This window comes from Epinephelus fuscoguttatus, linkage group LG3 (genome assembly GCF_011397635.1).
Source record: "Epinephelus fuscoguttatus linkage group LG3, E.fuscoguttatus.final_Chr_v1".
NCBI classification, from domain to species: Eukaryota; Metazoa; Chordata; class Actinopteri; order Perciformes; family Serranidae; genus Epinephelus; species Epinephelus fuscoguttatus.
The window spans coordinates 36,333,595-36,351,378 of record NC_064754.1 but is presented as its reverse complement, the minus strand read 5'-3'; positions in this window follow the sequence as shown (position 1 = coordinate 36,351,378).

Genomic DNA, 17,784 nt, shown 5'->3' with positions numbered 1-17,784 from the left:
TTGAGTTGTGTCTCTCTCTCAGAGATAAGCCCATTTCCCTTTTTCAAAGCCAGCTACCGGTCTACATTATGTCTCTGCCTTTCCACCTGCTCTGGATCTCCTCTAGGCTATGCATTAGTGGTACAGCTGGTGTTATAACTAGTGTTACAGCCAATAATCATCAGACAAAAATATAATCACTTCGGGCTGTCATGACCTTTTCAATCATTGACCTGTCACTGCAAAGGTCAACTGAAAACGGAAAAAAAGAGAATAATGGTGATATTAAATCAACAGAGCAGGGTTAGAGCGAAACTTTTCCCTTTTGTGTGTGTGTGTCTAATGGGAAAAAGATTTTTTTTTTTAAAATTGGTTTTAAACTTTCCTTTTCTTTAATTTCTTTTTTAATTTTGAGGTTTTTGCTGATCCATGAATGCAGTGCGAGCAGAACTTTTCATAATTTTTTTTTTCCTGCAAGAGTTTGTAGTGTTTTGAGTCAGGGATGGATAATTGATCAGTCGATCCAATCAGAGCTGACCAGATCAGAGTGATGGGTGAGAGGAGCAGCTGCTGCAGAGGCAGACTTTTAGACCCAGCGTAATGATCAGTTATGTTTCACTTTCACTGCGCCTGATGTTCTGCTGCTCCATCTGTGGCCAAAATAGTGTCTGCACTGTGAGAGTGTGAAACAATGAATAACCAAATGATATATATATATATATATATATATATATATATATATATATATATTTCAACAGTATGGGTAACCCTGATTGTGTTTAATCAGAAACAGCCCTGAGATTATTATAGCCAACGCCACCAGACTCTATTTAAATAAAAAGTTACTTTATCATTGTAAAACACACTTTAATTAAAGTTAGCAAAAACTGAATCGTCTTGGTTCGTCTTTTCACTTTTCCAATAATCACCAACTCTGGTTTGGTTAAAATAAACCCTGAAGTCACCCAGTTAGATATGAAAATATGTTGGCTCTATATGCTAAAATTACTGTTTTCTGGAGTCCGGTGACTTAGGTGATAGGCTAATTTTGGTTAAACAAAAAAAAGAATTTTTCTCTTTAACAAAAAGTTCTGTCTCTATAGGGGTCCTAAGAGGAAATGTGATTGTGTTCATCCCTGTGTGTTTGTGTGTGTGTCTGTGTGTTTGTAGGCATGTAGGTGGGGCAAAGGGATGGAAGCAAGGAGATGATACAGCGCAATGACTGACTGCCTATTTGACAAACAGGTAGGATGCTGAGTGCTGTTCAACTGCTCCCAATGTGGAGTGACCTAGTGCCCTCGAAAAGGTTCTCACGACTCCAAGCCCACTCAGAACCCTGGATTAAAAACACAAACAAAGCACTTAGAGGTATAGACTGCACACAAATCTCCTTGAACCTGCCTACACAAGACATGTACACTACCGGCTTCATACAACCACAATCCCTACGCCCTCTGCTGATTCAGTCAGTGTGATGATCTGTTGTGTTAATCCAAAGAATATCTGGAGGATTGCTGTGATGGAAAAGTCAGTATCTTTGGCTCTGGTGGAAATCAAAACCATAACTAGAGCACAATTCTCTCCAGAGGCAGCAGGATTAATGATGTGGCTGTATATTATGCAGCAGACAGAGAAGTAATGTATTTTAAGTTAATTTTAAAATAGCATTAAATCAGAAAATGGAGGCTAGTTTCAAACGAGCTCAAAAAGCAAATGCATGTAGATATGCATTTTCAGAATTATCAGCTGTTGTGCAGGTCCCCACAGCCACATTGTGCATGGAAAACACAATTTTGTCACAAGCAGAAACACACAGATGCACACATGCAGGTGAGTGGAATTATTAACACTTCAACTACAGTACGGTGATGGAAAGGCACTGATTAATTGCAATCACTTATAACATGATTGCCAACAAATGTCCCAGAGCTCCTTCAGCTAAAAAGGCATATGTGTGTTACAGATAAAGCAGTAAAGAAAACAGTTTAAGTTTGTTCTGCATACTAAAAAGCCTATGTGATTTAATACAGCATGCAGGAGGGAGAGACAAAATGAGCAGGGCAGGCATGCAGAGGGAAAAAAGGACTTTCACTCAGATAAGGAACACAGCATGAGCACATTTTAATGCTAATGTCCCTTATTACCATACATCCACCACACTTTCTCCACTGAGATGGGAACCGCTGATTTCGCACAAAAGCAGAGATCACTGGACAAACAAACTCATCACAGGTCTTTTGTATGCTGGTGCAATTATCCGCACGACTGATAATGTAAAATCACAGGTTTGTACCTTTATATACGAGCCCTGGTTATAATGAAAGCATCAGTATTGAAGGTTAAAGCTGTATAAATGACACTGGATTGAATGGTTATATGAAAGTATCACTGCAGCAAGAAACTGCTGTCAATCACACAATAACTCAAAGGACCTAAAGTAAATACCAGGACCCAGGTGAGAACACTCCGCTCCATACATGTTTGATGATACAGTTTTCCCCAGTGCTATCTTTAGTATATGATGAAACTGTATGTAAGCCCTCGCATCTGACAGCTGTTACAAAGGAAGTTGGATGCTCTTGTGGGAGACATATCAGCCAGGTCTCACTCAGAGGTTGTCAAATACTGGCAATTTGTCACACCCCTCAGGGTCTGATACTGACACACAGGGCTCCCTTTAGCATCTCTATAGCTGCGTTTCCACCCACCACTAAACCCATGCGTACACACAGTGGATCTGTTTCACGTTTCCACCACAGGCACTACGCTTAAGTGTAGGCAGGGTTGTTAACAGATAGTAATAGCTCCATCTAGCTCAGCTCTAAGATCTCTTTACCAAACATGTCTGCACCTCACTGATCTTCCACGGAAAGGGGATGCACGACATTTTCATAATGAAAAGAGCAGGCTGGAGTGTTTAGAGCAGGGGTGTAGTGCTGCCAGACCCCTGCCACTTTTTTCCAAGTGAGAAATTAGAATATTTGCAGTTTGCGTTACCTGGTTGAAATTCATATTCGTTTTTTTTAAAGCAGTAGAGTGTATGTCATGCAAGAGAACTGGTAAAAACAAATGGAACAGTTAGAATTACCATATTAAGATTTATTGATTGATTCACAAGGTCAACTCATGCATTTAGTAACATGCAAGAAAACATTCCACCTTAAAAGTTGCCAGTAGCGATGGTAGCCCTTGAACACCACAGTGTATTTAAGTATGTTTTTCTCAGTCTATAGCTAGCTAACTGTTAACTAGTAAAGATGAAGAGGCAGCATTTTCTACTTATAGTGGACTAATTTATGTGAACTTGCCAGCGTAGTCACAGTAGTCACAGTCCACTGCCATCCTTGCCAAGCAAGAGGGTTGTTTCTCTATTGACCAATCAACAGACTGCAGTGTTTCTAGCTCCACCCTTTAGTATCGGATCACTGTGCTCGCTATCTCAACAGATGGGCGAGGAAAAGCAGGATGGAATAAAATTGTTCTATTGGTACCATCCATAACTTTGACAATGTAAATGCACAAATAACTGTTTTGGTGTGTAACAAACTTCATTATACTGGACTGCTTTGTGGACACAAGGGTTATGAGACACATGAGACAGGATTTCAGCTAACTCCAATGTAAACCAATCTGCGGCACTATAAGACAGTGACATAGTGTGAAGAGAAGACCATGTAGGGAGGTGATCAGGGTGGTGAACAGGTTAAACAAACACAGGACTTTCAACCGGGAGACTGCTGTTTGTGTCCTGTGTGAAACTAAAAGTCAGTGTTGACTTATTTTAATGTAACATTCCATAAGTCACATGCATACATCACATACTTATGTCACATTACATCTTAGCATAATCCTGTAACAAATGTCTGTATCTTAAGCCAAACCATGATCTTTTTTGTAAACCAAAAAAAGTAGTTTATATTACTTTTCACAACAGAATTTCTCTGATATTTTTCCAAACTAATGAGTGCAGAACAGCAGACTTGTGTGTCTATTCTCATTTCTGTCATCTTTGTATGTTAATAGAGTGTGTAGGAGTGTGAAAGTGTGTTTGTTCTGCATATTGACAGTCAGTCCTGGGCAGTAATCAATGCCACCATGCTTGTTTTTTGTCCTCTTTCACCTCTCTCACTCTCTTTCAGTCTCGCTTTGGCTGATACCTGTTACAGTCACCATAGAAACCCTGTGCAAGCCTGTTAAACTGACAAATGGGTTAATGAAGAGAAGCACAGTGAACAGTCTGCCGTGGGTTATTGCAGTAATAGAATCAGATAACAACAACAAACATAAACAGAATGCATAGCTGCTGCTCAGCTGAATCTCTGTGCTGCAGTTTTATATCTTGCCTCAGAATTGAGAAATAGTGAATCATTTTTCTGTGGGTGCTAAGTTTAAAGCCTAGTGACTTTGGTGATCTCTTGACATTACAAACACCATCAGCAGGTTGATCATTTTGGGTTTCATTAAATTATCAGCTATAAGGAAGCAAAAACCATCTTCACAACAACACATAGCTGCAAATAAAAAGAACAGAACAAAAGAAGAAACGTATTGCAAGTGACAACAGAAACTGTCTCCATGAGACACTTAGATGTGATGCACACGACCGAAGTTAATCTGGCATTAGCCTTTTGCTTATTATTAGCCAACCAATTCTAATAATCTGACAAAATACACACAATTGTGGGTGTCTTAGGCTAATTCCAGCCATGTGTATCACTTTTTAGTGTCCTCTGGAGACAGTTTCCATTGTCGTGCTACATGCAGTCCATTCCGGTATTTAGCTGTTTTCTGTATTTACAGCTACTGTATGTGATGTCAGATGTTTCCTTATTTTGTTGTGCATTTACAGGGCCATCATAGAACTGCTATGCATTTTTAAACCCTAAAAGCATGGTTCTCAGACTCTTTATGACTTTGGGATCCAGTGACATTTCCTCTAGCGCCATCATCCGGTCAAAATTTTTGTCATTTTAATGCTTTGTGAAGTTCCCATCAGCCCCAGCTGCACTTGGTGTGCTAATTAGTAAATAATTGCATGCAAACATATTAAAGAGCCCGATCTTTTCCCAGAGTGCGATAACACTGGTGCCACTTCAAAGACTCTGGGGGCACAGTTTAGCATCTCTTTGGCATCTCTGTGAGACACACAGGGCCATCAACTGTGGGTCCAACAAATGCCAGACAGTATACCTGCGATACATCATTATGTTACCCATTGTGGTTGATGTTCCTGTAAACAAAATTCAAACGGACTCACAAGTTTTAGTATTTTTCTGTATCTGTTTGTTTGTTTTGAAGTTTTTGTACCCTGCCATCCTGCCGGATTTTGGCAGACAGGGAGGTGAGGGCGTCAAAGTAAATTTTTCTGTCTCCGTGGCTTCAGCTAAGCCTGATTGACTTGCCTGCCCTATCTTGCCCTAGGTTATCCTCTCCACTGCTCTGCCAGTTGAGTGCACATGAAGAATAACAGTGGCTGAATGTGAAATTCAATAAAACAGTTTGGCATCAATCCATCTTGTTCTGGTATACTAGTAAAAACATCAGTTCACAAACAGATTTGACTCCATATGGCATATGAACCCCTGCTTTCTGGGTCATTTCCTGGAGTTGGGGTTGGAATCATGGGGCACTCGGATGCCACCAGTTAATACTGCAAACATTAAGTTGCAAGCCTTTATGCTTTATGGTTTTTCTCCAGTATTTCTTTAAAGTGCCTGTCAGTGACATGTTGTTGTGTACACTGTGAGATGTTACTGCCTGTGACAAGTCGTCTCCACGGTTTATTGCCAATATATCTGTTGTGGCACTTATGAGAAGGAGCATAGAAGTCAGTGGGCTCTTTCCTTTTTCTGTAAGATTTCCGTGTCCTACTGTGGTGCCTGTTTTGCCTTTTCCAGGGGGGAAACAGAACAGTACATACTGTGCCTGCATACCTGTTCCCACTCTACTTAAGAGAGGAAAGATTTACACATCCAGCCATATGTTAACTTCTCCACATGTCATCGAGGTTATGGAATCATTAACCGGAACTGTAGTAGCTTGGAAAAATACAGCACAATCACATGTATCTGTCATGTTAGAGTTAATATGATCCTGTTTCTGCCCATCCCTTCTTTTGTAGCTGCTTATCAGCAACAGGAATGCCATCAAAATAATATACAGAAATCAGCTGTTTTAAGGACAGTGTGGCCAAAATGTGAGAAATTGAGAAACTAAAATAGGACTAAACACGAGCACACAAGCTTAAACACTCACACATCATTTTTCACTGTCAGTCTGCATGTCCTTAAACATCAATCAAGCATAAAAATCAAATGTCAGACGAACAGAATGTCTTGTGACCATGGGTTGAAAGGAAAAAAAGAAAAACACTGAGGGTTTTGGGCTTTGACAGCAGCGTCCCTTCATCGGTTGAGTGTGTATGTTTATGTGTGTCAGTGCATGTGTGTGAGGTGTTGACCTATAGTTCTTAGGTCTTAATCCATCTGGAAAGCTCTTCAGGGCTTCTGCAAAGAGAGGGCAGGCTTGATTGATCACATCTCCAACATTTCTGTTCAGAGGGAGGTCAGAATAACCTCGATCAGCCTCCTAGAACCTCTTCAGCCTCATTGACCCTGCTGCTGCACAGCTTCAAGCTGGGCATGTACCTTAGGTTGTTGTGTTTGTGTTGTTCAGGAGGGTTATACTGACATTGGGGTTTCTCTTTCTGTCTGAACACCTGTTTATGCAGCCATGACATTTAACTAAAACTCCATTTTGACCTAATGTTTAATTCACCGTGATTTAATCTGCATCTAATTTAAAGTCAGAGGATGTTTTGTTGTTTGTTTTGTTTCCCTACAGGCTTTGCTTACTGATATGAAGAATTGAGGAATTCTGAAATCTATTGGTCTTAAACTACTATTACAATATGAATCTTTACTATATCAGTCAGTTCAATATGTCAATGTAAACTGAGTGATGGGGTCAGAATGAGCCAAACAGCCAAGCAGCAATCTACCAAGACTGAATGGTTAACTTAATGCCTAAGTGCTTCACTGCAAGTTTCACAATGGCCATCAGATATAATGGGTTGCATTGGGACCCAACTGCAGCACACAGGAAGCCAGTAACAGTTGGCGAAGTGTTGAATGTCACAACTCAGCAGGTACAGGGCAAGGCACGGCAGGTAGACAGCACACAATACAGTTTATCACTCAAGCCAAGTCTCACCACAAAGTCTCTAACAGCCTGGCTGGTCTGGCAGGCTGAACAGGGCCAGGAAGCATATGAGTGGGCAGTGACATTAGCCAGCACACAGTTCAGAAAAAGAGAGGGATGACCTGTAGCTCTGTATAATCAAACATAGATCAGAACCTTGTGTCGGGTACTCATGCAGAACAGGAAACATGAGGACACACAAGAAGGCACTCCAGAAATGTAGAAAACGAGGAAGAAAATATTAAAAACCCTTTATCGTCATGACTAAATCATTAAAAGAGCCAACATATTTCGACCAATACAGATCTTCATCAGGGCTTTGAAAACATATTACAAAGGTATGGCCCCAACTATAAAGTAGCAGGAGCTGATAGACATCCACACACATCTTATCACATAGACTGAGAGAAATGTTGAAGCCTATAGAAAACAGAGACAAATCACATGTGCACATCACCATGTGAAGTCTATATCCGCATTAAGATCAGGATACTTTAAAGCATGTAGGTGATGGATCCAAAAAGCTTCCCTTTGTTTGAGTTTCTGTATTCTGATGGGGGTTTTTTTGAAGAAGTGAATCATGCTTAAATGACTGTGCTCTGTTAAAAGCCTGCTTAACCACCATGGGTTTGTAAGCTCTGTTTAAAAACCTATTGAACATAGCCTCAGCCTGAAGATCTTTTTGCATGAAGTACTCTTCCCAAAAGGAGTGGTATGTAACTCTCCCTCAGCCCCCTTAGAAATAGACAGGTCCAAAAAATGAATGCTATTCTGAGAGTAATCAATAGAGTTTCATAATGTTACTAATGGAGTTTATTTATTCATGAAAATCCAAAAGTTGAGTCTCATTATAGTATAGTGACCATACAAGGTAATACAATGATGGAAAGGGGGCTTGGACAGAAACTGTATGGGTTCATGTATAGGGTCGCGTCTGATTTTCTGGGCAATCAGAGCTCTAACACACTCACTTAAAAGAGCCATGAACTTTGCACCACAATTGTCATCAGTTTTCTAGTGGAAACGTCTCCTTTCAGTCAATAAACATGGAAAGATTTCTTGATTTGTACTTCGGCTTGTTATATTCAACACATTTTCACTCCTGGCTCATCAAATAGTGACACTTAGGGCTCTAGTTTCCCAGTGCAGCGCAGGGTGGCTCAGGGTGGTGAACCCCGCGCAGAGCTAGTTTCGAGCAGCGCAACCTGAGGAGCGCTCAGTTTGGTAGTTTGGCAGACCGAGGTGCGCTGAGATGGGTGTGGCGGCGCAGCAGGGGGAGGTGTCGACAGATCCAGCTTGGTGCAGTGACAGTTTGTGCCAAAAGGCTTCGCTGAAGGTGCGCTAAAAGCTCGCCAGCTGAAACCAGGTCTACTGTCAGCGCAGGCGGAGCGCAGCCGGTGTAACGGCAGTTTGGCTGACCGGTGGACAGTGCGCACACGTCACCAAAACCTCACAGGCAGGTTTCCAGAATGTCAGGCACATAAACGATGCAATAAATAGCCACAAAAAACACTATTCAATGCAACTATCTGCAATCAGCACATAAATGTATCTCTATATCAACTGTCCCGTCACATCTGATGTCAGATCAAAGGGGATTGGCACCATTTGGCACGTTTGGCCGCGTAATGGAAACCCAACCTGATTTGATTAACACAGCTGCAAACTAATGAGTTCACATCCCTCTCAGCCAACCACACACAGCCACAGCATCAGATAGGGAGTATATATTCAGCATCCCCCAGTTCCGTATATTCGGACACTGCGAGCTTGGACCTCCCGGACCAAAACATCAGTTTCCTCCTGGGAAAGTTTGGCCATCTGACACTGCTGCTCTCTTCTGCCATGGCGAATTGAGTAAACTCTCATTACGCCTTCGCGTGGTGCATTTAAGGGCGAGGAGAGGGGCTCATTTGATTGGTGTGATGTGTGTAAAACCCACTCCATGCCTTCTGTCCTCCCTCTTTCCAACTTGCGCAGGTAGAAGGGATGGAGGTGGGAAAGAAGAGTAGCTGCGCCAGGCGCACGGTGTGCCAAACTTGCAAAATCCGCCTGGTCACACCCAGTTGGCAAAGCGCAGGTGTGCTGCGCCTCCGCCACACCAGGTCTGCGAAACTAGAGCCCTTAGTCAGTGGCCCTCAGTGTCAAACTATGATGCTTTAGGTACCCCTCCGGCATCAATTTTGGATGCTCAGGGATTTGTTGGTAAATACTTACAGTCTCTTTTCAAAATAAAGGTAGAAAGGTAGAAACTTCTTTCTGGGCTTTCTGGGTGAAAGTTCAGACTTTAAATGCCACTGCCTGGTGCACCTCATACCCTAACCCTAACCCACTAAAGGGTGCCTCTGTGCATCAGTGTCTGACACCTCAGCCACTGACCCCAGCAAGTTTGACAATTTGACAAGTTGGAAGTGACACTGGACTGTTATATTAGCTGTCAATTAAACACTGCAGTGCTTGATAAGCAGGTTAGTAGTTTGACCAGAAGTTCAAGTTCAAGGTTTTATTTGTCAAATGCACAAGAACTACAGGCAGTCAGTATTGGCACTGAAATGTTTGGGCTTCAAGGGCTCTCAATATGTGGAGATGTGGGTGAGCTCTCAGTATGGCAACCATCCACAGTGTCGTCTTCCATCTGCCATGGATGTTGGCTATCAAGTGTGTGCATATTTTTCTAAAATGTATTCATTTAATTTTTGGTTAAATTACTTATTGTTGTGTTGTGTCACATATGGGCTCCCACTCTCATTTCTGTCTTCTGGACAATGCTGCCAAAACCACAAGAAAAACAGGCAAATATATAAAAAATCTGATATGGTGTGATTATTTTTCTTATCCAAATACAGTTTGGCTGAAAAGATGTTGTGTGTGTCTTGTTCTCTCTGTGGGTGTCGAATGTGACTCATGAACTGTCACAGGATGTGAATGAAATCCAAATGCATCACTCTGCTCAGTGACCTATTTAGCTACATGTACAGATTTATTACAAAAAAAAACAACATGAGGTGAATATATCTGGTGTCATGATCTGAACAGGTCACTGGCCAGACGATGTTGTGTAAGTATATGTGGTGGCAGATTTGCTGAATGCAATGGCCGACTGCTACAAATCAATACGTGGTCTAGTAGACAGATGTGTGTATATGTGTGCAGGTGTGCATTAGCATTCTGTGTGTGTGTGTGGTATCTATGCATAAATAAAAGGCCTATTGTTTGTTTAAATCATGTATGTGTCTGTTGTTGTGTGTGTGCATCTGTTTCTGTGGAACATAGAACATGGCAAACATTTGTCCAAAAATAGTGCGTATGAATGAAATCAGACTGTTTGCTAATCATGAAAACACTTCACAGACACACATCTTCCTCCTGCTGAAGCAATGTCAACAGAAACAAGATGTCCGGTTGAGGTGTGAAGTATGTGTGTGTGTGTGTGTGTTTTTTGCGTGTGTGTGCGCACTTGAATGTGTGTCTGTCTTTCTGTGTATTTGCACGTGCCGTGTGCAAGTGCATGCATGCGCTGCGTGTGTTTGCCTTGTGTTTGTGTTCGCAAGGAACATTTTGTCTGGCATGCTGTCTTTGTTCTCTTCCCAGTGTCTCTTGCATCAGACGGTTTTCTCTTTGTCCAGAATACCAAATGTGTGCAAGCATCAAATGTGTTATTTATTTCACAAGGACTGGAAAATGGCCTTTCGGAGTGCATGGTGTGTGTGATGTTAATAATAACCTGCACTATCACTGTTTACGATTAACATTTCATTAACACATTTGCTGGTTTCCTGCTGTGTAGTGTGACGTGAGAAAATTGTAGAAATGAGGAAGAAATTCAGTTGAATGTTCAGAAGGAAATTGCATTTATTAGCACTTTAAAAACATATTTTTGTGGGGTGTTTCATCATATACATGTATGTGTGTATCACATATTAAATAAATATTAGATAAAGGTCACATATCAGGAGTCAAAAATCCATCCTGAAATCAACTTTTGTTTTTTAAACAGATTAGAAATCATCAATCCCTAATAACATATTACTGCAAATGAATAATTCTACTTTCATCCTTAATGACTCAAATGCCACTTGTCGCCCTGATAACTAAAAGTAATATAATGGCAGAAGTGCAGTCACCTGTGTAAGTCTTGCTACAGTTTTTATGCCTCCACACTGATGACAACTGTGGACAGAGGCACTATGTCTTTTGGTTGTCCGTCTGCCATCCTGTTCTCGTGAACGCAATATTTCAAGAATGCCCGGAGGGAATTTCTTTAAATATCTAGGTGATGACATTTTATATCAATAAGGTCAAAGGTCAGTTTCACTGTGACATCACAATGCTCTGCAAAAACACTTTTTTGGTCACTACTCAGTGTCATAACTCAGGAACAGAAGGGTGACATTTGGTGGGATGCTCAATTAGCGACACTAACCTTGATACTGTGGTGATCATACAGATCTTCTGTGCTGCTGAGTTTAAGATGAGTGTGAAGCATTAACTATTTAGAATCTGTAGCATCTTTGCAGCATCATCCATATTTGAAGCGTTGTCAACTGCCAAGGCTACATGCGAGTATGAACAGACTTGTTTGTAAACTGTAATTGCAACTTAACAGGTTTGCGGAGGCATACAACCACGAGGCAGTAATTGTAGTTATCTTTTATGTGATGGCTGTGTTTATTTACCGGTTGTGGAGAATACACAGTTTAAACCTTTGACTAAGGACGATTTAGTACATTAATAAGAACCATTTTATTACAGGTGTTAAGATTGAAATCAAATGCCATCTGTGAAAAACCCAGATGGGATTTGTTTTCTGCCATTTCATAACCTCCATCCTTCTCTAATTAGTTGCTTTTCATTTGCAGAAATTAGATGATCCGATCAGAACGTGCCACAAGAACTAATTACCACATACAGATATACTTCATTGTGCATAAAATACATCAAAACAAGAGGTGATAATGTGGGAAATGAATGCTGAGATGGGATGAGAAAAGTCGCACTGCCTGCTACTGACTTATAAATGTCTTTTACCATACAAGCCTTTCCGATGGTACACCAAGAGTGAGTCATCTAGATGGAAAGAGAAAATTAAAGTTTGATCACAAAGTTTTTTTTTTTCCTTTTACTGTGAATATCGAATCATTTCAGAACGGCCTTTAAATTGGCTCTGTCATCTTAGGAGGAAGATCCCCTGTGAAGAATAGGCCACCTCCATTTAAGGTTCCTTTCTCTTCAAATGGGACCATATGATTGTCCTTTTTTACCCTTATCAGAAACCACACTAGCTCCACTCGCCAAACGACTCCACCTCTACTTCCTCCTTCACCCCCTGTTGTGCTTGGAAGCACTGAGATCTAATAAACATGGTAATCTCTGAATCAATACAAAAAAGCCAATTATGCTCCCATAGCTTTCAAGCAATTACTAGAATAAGTGAAGATGCAGAGCAGGCCGGTGTTTTGGTGGTCAGGGTTGCCAGGTGTTGCATAAATCCCTAGGTTACATAATTTCACAGACACACACGCACACATACAGTGGCAAGAAACTGAAGCAGTGGAACATATTATGAAAGCTGCTGGGGTCTCAGAGTAACAAGGACCATCTGGGCATTTTTCACTGAACCATGTCAATCAGACACTAGTTTTGCCTTGAGTGCTTTGACCCCTCCGTTCATGCAGAGAATGGATGGTGGGTGGTGAGACCTGATGAGTGAAGAGAAATGCTGAGAATGAGCACAAATTACCAAGAATTTTTCCCTTTCTTCTTTGAGCTGCAAAGTAAGATAAATGAGAGGGTGATATAAATAGAGAACAGACGAGGTGACTTTTTGACACGAGCTAATCAGCAGCCCATCGATGCGAGACCTGGAGGTGATTGCAATCCTTTAGAGATGCTGTGTTATGTAACACATACGATAGATTAAGCTTTTCGATTCAGAAAGGCTCGATATAAGTCTGGCTCAGCATGCCATCTCATCAACCTGGTACTACTATTGATATATGGTAAAACAGTGACCATTTGTTAGCTCTGTTTAATGTGTTTGTATGCAGTTACACAGAAAGATAGATATTGATTACAGATTTCTCAGAATGATTCAATAAGCTCTGCATATTTTATAGATGGAATGCAGAAAATGGCAAGACCCTCAAAATGGCAAAGGACACAGTCAATTTTGAGACTAATAATTGGTTTGCATGCACTAATGAAAAACTGCAGGTGGAACCATTTTTAGACAGTCTCTCTATGTTACCACTTTATTTGGACTTTGATCTAAAAAATGAACCAGTTTTCCTTTGATGATACGAATAAGAACACCAGTGGAACAGTGAATCACTGAGTCCATGCTAACAGATGCCAGTGGGGTTCCTGTAACAGCTTTGGAGTCAATTTTGTACTCTAACTGAACATTGCAACTGGAGTTTTTATTTAAGGAATAACAGATAATGTACATGATTACCTAACTACCCATCTACCACCTACATGTCTATCTCCCAGAAGATGAAAGCAGTCCAGTATTTAATCAAACACTTGTTTTCTTTACCCTCAATCCCTGTCCTTGTACCATTGTTTTGCTTGTTTTCTTTCAGGGTTTAGTTATATAAGCAGGTATTCAGCAACAATCAATACTTTCCAAACAAACTCTCTCAAAGATTGACTGAACAGCAGTTAGTGCTCTTGACAATGGGGCTTGATTGAAACAAGTACTCACCCGCTGCCAACCTCAATCTTTGAAAACACTTCAAATAGAGATAATGGGAGGGTTTCAGTTTACACTCATATTTCTGTCCTGTTATTCTGACACAAACATTGTAATATCAAGGGTCTTAACAAGCTATTGATGTTTCTACTAGTGGCACAGCCAGTAGGCAATTTGAGGGGAATGAGATCCCCTCGTTAACAAAACAACTAAAATACATCCCTGTTAACGTTCTTATTCATAGGTCATCAAATTCTGATGCTTGTCAAGCACCTGGGTGTGTGATACTGATGCCAAAGGCACCCTTTAGCATCTTTATGAGGCATGCAGGCTTTCAACTAATTCCAGTGTAAACCCATCTATGGCAATACACTGAGAGCAACTCATGTAGTATAAAAAGTGAGAAAGTCCATGGCAGAAAGGAGGGGAGGTGCATGGGTCAAACAAAACAAGACTTTCACCCAGGAAATCACAGTTTTACATGGGCATAGTTGTCACGAGGGCTGGGTATTTGTACTCAATTACTTTACTGACTGAAATAACCAAGTACCAAGTCATTCTGAAAAGTCTGCAGTCAAAGGATACTACCCAGATCTAGAAAAAAAGACCATTTTTATGGCAATTACCTCAAGCATTCTATGATTTAATGCAACATCTTAATCGCCCATTACCACAGCAGCTACAGCCCACACTTAATAGTGTGATGAAGTCAAGTGCGGTGTATTTGACGGAGCTGGCAGTTCAGTGTGCTGAGATGCCACCAAAACATTGAAAGTATAGCCATACTACATGCCTGTGGCATCTGGTGGCATTTTACGCAACTGAATGCTTCCATTCCAAGTCACCACATATTGACACTTTGTCAGTGGCCTTTCACGTCCTCCTGTATCTGCTGTTGATGTGCTGCAACCAATGCCTGGACATCAGCAAAGTGATGAAGTGGAAGGTTTTGACAACTTCGGAATGAGAAAAGGCTGTCCTTTCACATGATGGATGTCAAATGGTTCTTAGTCAGATCCATCCCTTGCTCCTCCACAGCTTCACCTTTTCGTCCACATATGGTCATTTCTCGCTCCAAAATAAAAAAAAAAGACTGTGACGTCCAAAATGCCAAACTTGAGGCAAACCAACTGGTGATGTCACGATGGTTATTTCCACTTCTTTTCATACAGTCAATGGTTTGCGATATCTGTTGCTTTAGCTGCTGTGATTCCTGTTTGTACATGCTCATACAAAGGTTTATGGTGATCACAAAGACACGCAAATGTAAAAACAGCCTCAAGTGTCAAACTCTGCAAATACATCATTCTGCACAGTGAAGGTCAAACATCCAGGAATATATCTGTATGTGGTGGATGCAGTTAAACGAAATACTCCCTTCCACACACACACACACACACACACACACACACACACACACACACAGAACTAAACAAACATGCCTGGCTGTTATCTGTGAGCTGTATGAATGCACCAGCGTTGAATGTCCTTGAATGAAGAAAGTCAAAAGGGTTACATGTGCAATGTAGAGGAATACACATACGCCTTACAGTGTCAGCTATCTGTAGTATCACGTTAGTGCTGTTGGGAAATTCTTGTCCTTTTATTCAAGGTTTCAGTCAATGATTTTCTTTCACCATATAGCTTTCTACACAGCTTATTGGAAGGAACATGGACAAGAATGTGTACTGTCACATATGGGCTCAAGGCCTTGGGCATCAAATGACTTAGGTGCCATGTGCCATCCTTATTTGTATCTACATTGGTGCGATCAGAAATGATGCAGATGGGGAGAAAAAAAATGGAAATTATGGGAAGATCAAAGGAGGACACACTCATACAGCTTTCAAGTTTAGTCCGTCAAAGAAGTGGAAAAAACTGACAGCCCATATTTCATCTTTGCTGTCACACCTAGAAATAAGACTTAATAAACAGAGTGTGTTTTCAAGCTTCTCAGCATTAGCCGAGATATTTTGGTATCTTATTATGACACTCAGAAGACTTCACACTGTGTTTGTTGTGATGCTCTATACAGGCGGCATCTTCAGACAAACTTCTTTCCTTCACGGTCACATTCAACAGTCTTTGTCGCTGGACTCTGCAACTGGAGCATCAGCTTCCTGCACATTTAGCTCAACAGCACATATTGATCTTTATTTAAATTTAATTAAATTCCTTTCAATGTTTCTATTTCTCCTCCATTTCAAGACACCACATCCTCTCAGTGTAGCAGGTCAGTCTTCCCACTGGGCTTTTCATGTATTGATCTTCATAATGCAACAGCTGTTACATAAAGCAGCTTTTTAGGAGTCTGGATTAACACTGAATGTACACAAAATGGATGAGTTTGTCTCCTGACAACCTTGTGAAAAACTTCAGAAGAGAACAACAAGACGACGTTAAAACTGAGTCAGTGTTGGCAGCATTGGAAACGTTTGAGTCACTGACGCTCTCTGATCTGCTATATAATGTTCATGGTGCGGAGGAGGGATGAAGTTTTAATTAAACATCCTGTACCGTCGCCTGAAATACATAATGTACACAGACCAGTACTTTATGTTTAGCTGTGCTGTGACCTGTCAACACATCTGTGTAAAATGTAAAATATATGCACTCAAAACTGGACTTAGATACAAATACTGTGATATATACTGTAATACTGTAAATACTGTAGTTATTATTGTGTTACATTTATTTACAGCTAGCTGCAAAGACCATTAGGGCATGATGAAATACCTCATCCCCACCTCATTCACACTGAGGACACTTAACACTTACAGACTGTTTTTCTGTGTTTAACTACCTCACTCTCTCTCACTCTCCTGGACTACCTTGTCTCTGTCATACAGAGTTTTTCCCCTGTTCATTATTTTGTGCAATAATATTATGGTGAAATAATTAATTGTGCAATAATACATAATGTGTATTTTTCTATAATTCATAGTGTGTATATTCTGTATTTTTTGAAGCTGACTCTGAGGGATGCGCACAAGAATTCCAATGTACCTGTAGTGTCCCATTGTACCTGTGCAAATGGCAAAGGGGTTTTTTGGTGGAGTTTTTCCTTATCTGCTGCAAGGGTCCTAAGGACAGAGGGATGTTGTATGCTGTAAAGCGCTGGGAGGCAAATTGTGTTGTGATATTGGGCTTTAGAAATAAAATCGATTGATTGAATTGAAATTAATCTAATCTAATCTAATTTTATGTAATCTAATCTAATCTATATTACAATGATATACTATAAAATACGAATCTTCTAACAGTATTTAAACCAGTTAAAATTTGAAACATTGAAGTACTGCTTACATATTAATGCATCAATAATAATTATAGTAATAATAATAGCTAGACTCGGGTGATAATTTAGATTCTTTTTTGGAATTTTGTAGATTCTTTTCATATTGTAATTGTATACATTGCTATTATAAATATAGATTAGAGTAATGTAATACTGGCAGGGGCTATTCTGCAACATATGTATGTATGTATGTATGTATATATATATATATATACATATATATAATCTTATGCTGAACTAAACGAAAGACACAATACTGTAGGCTGTGAACAAATGTCTCATCTGTGTGTCTCATGGTTGTAAAACACATTGGTTCACTTTATACTATACATAAAGTGTGTGTGAGCAGAATGTGCATGCAGAGGCGGATCTTCCTATGGGCAATACAGGCAGCCATCTAGGAAGGCAAAAGCCATCCAGAGCAAAGTACCAAAACAAGATGACAATGAAATTTGCAGATTTGCTAATGCCATATTCTCTTATTGTTTGTTATTAATTATTTTATTTTAATTTGGGAGCTAATTTGTATATTTGTGTTGATTTCTTATTGGGTGAATAGGCAAAGGGGGGCGTGCCAAGGGTGCACAGTGTTCTAGGTCCGGCACTGTCTGCA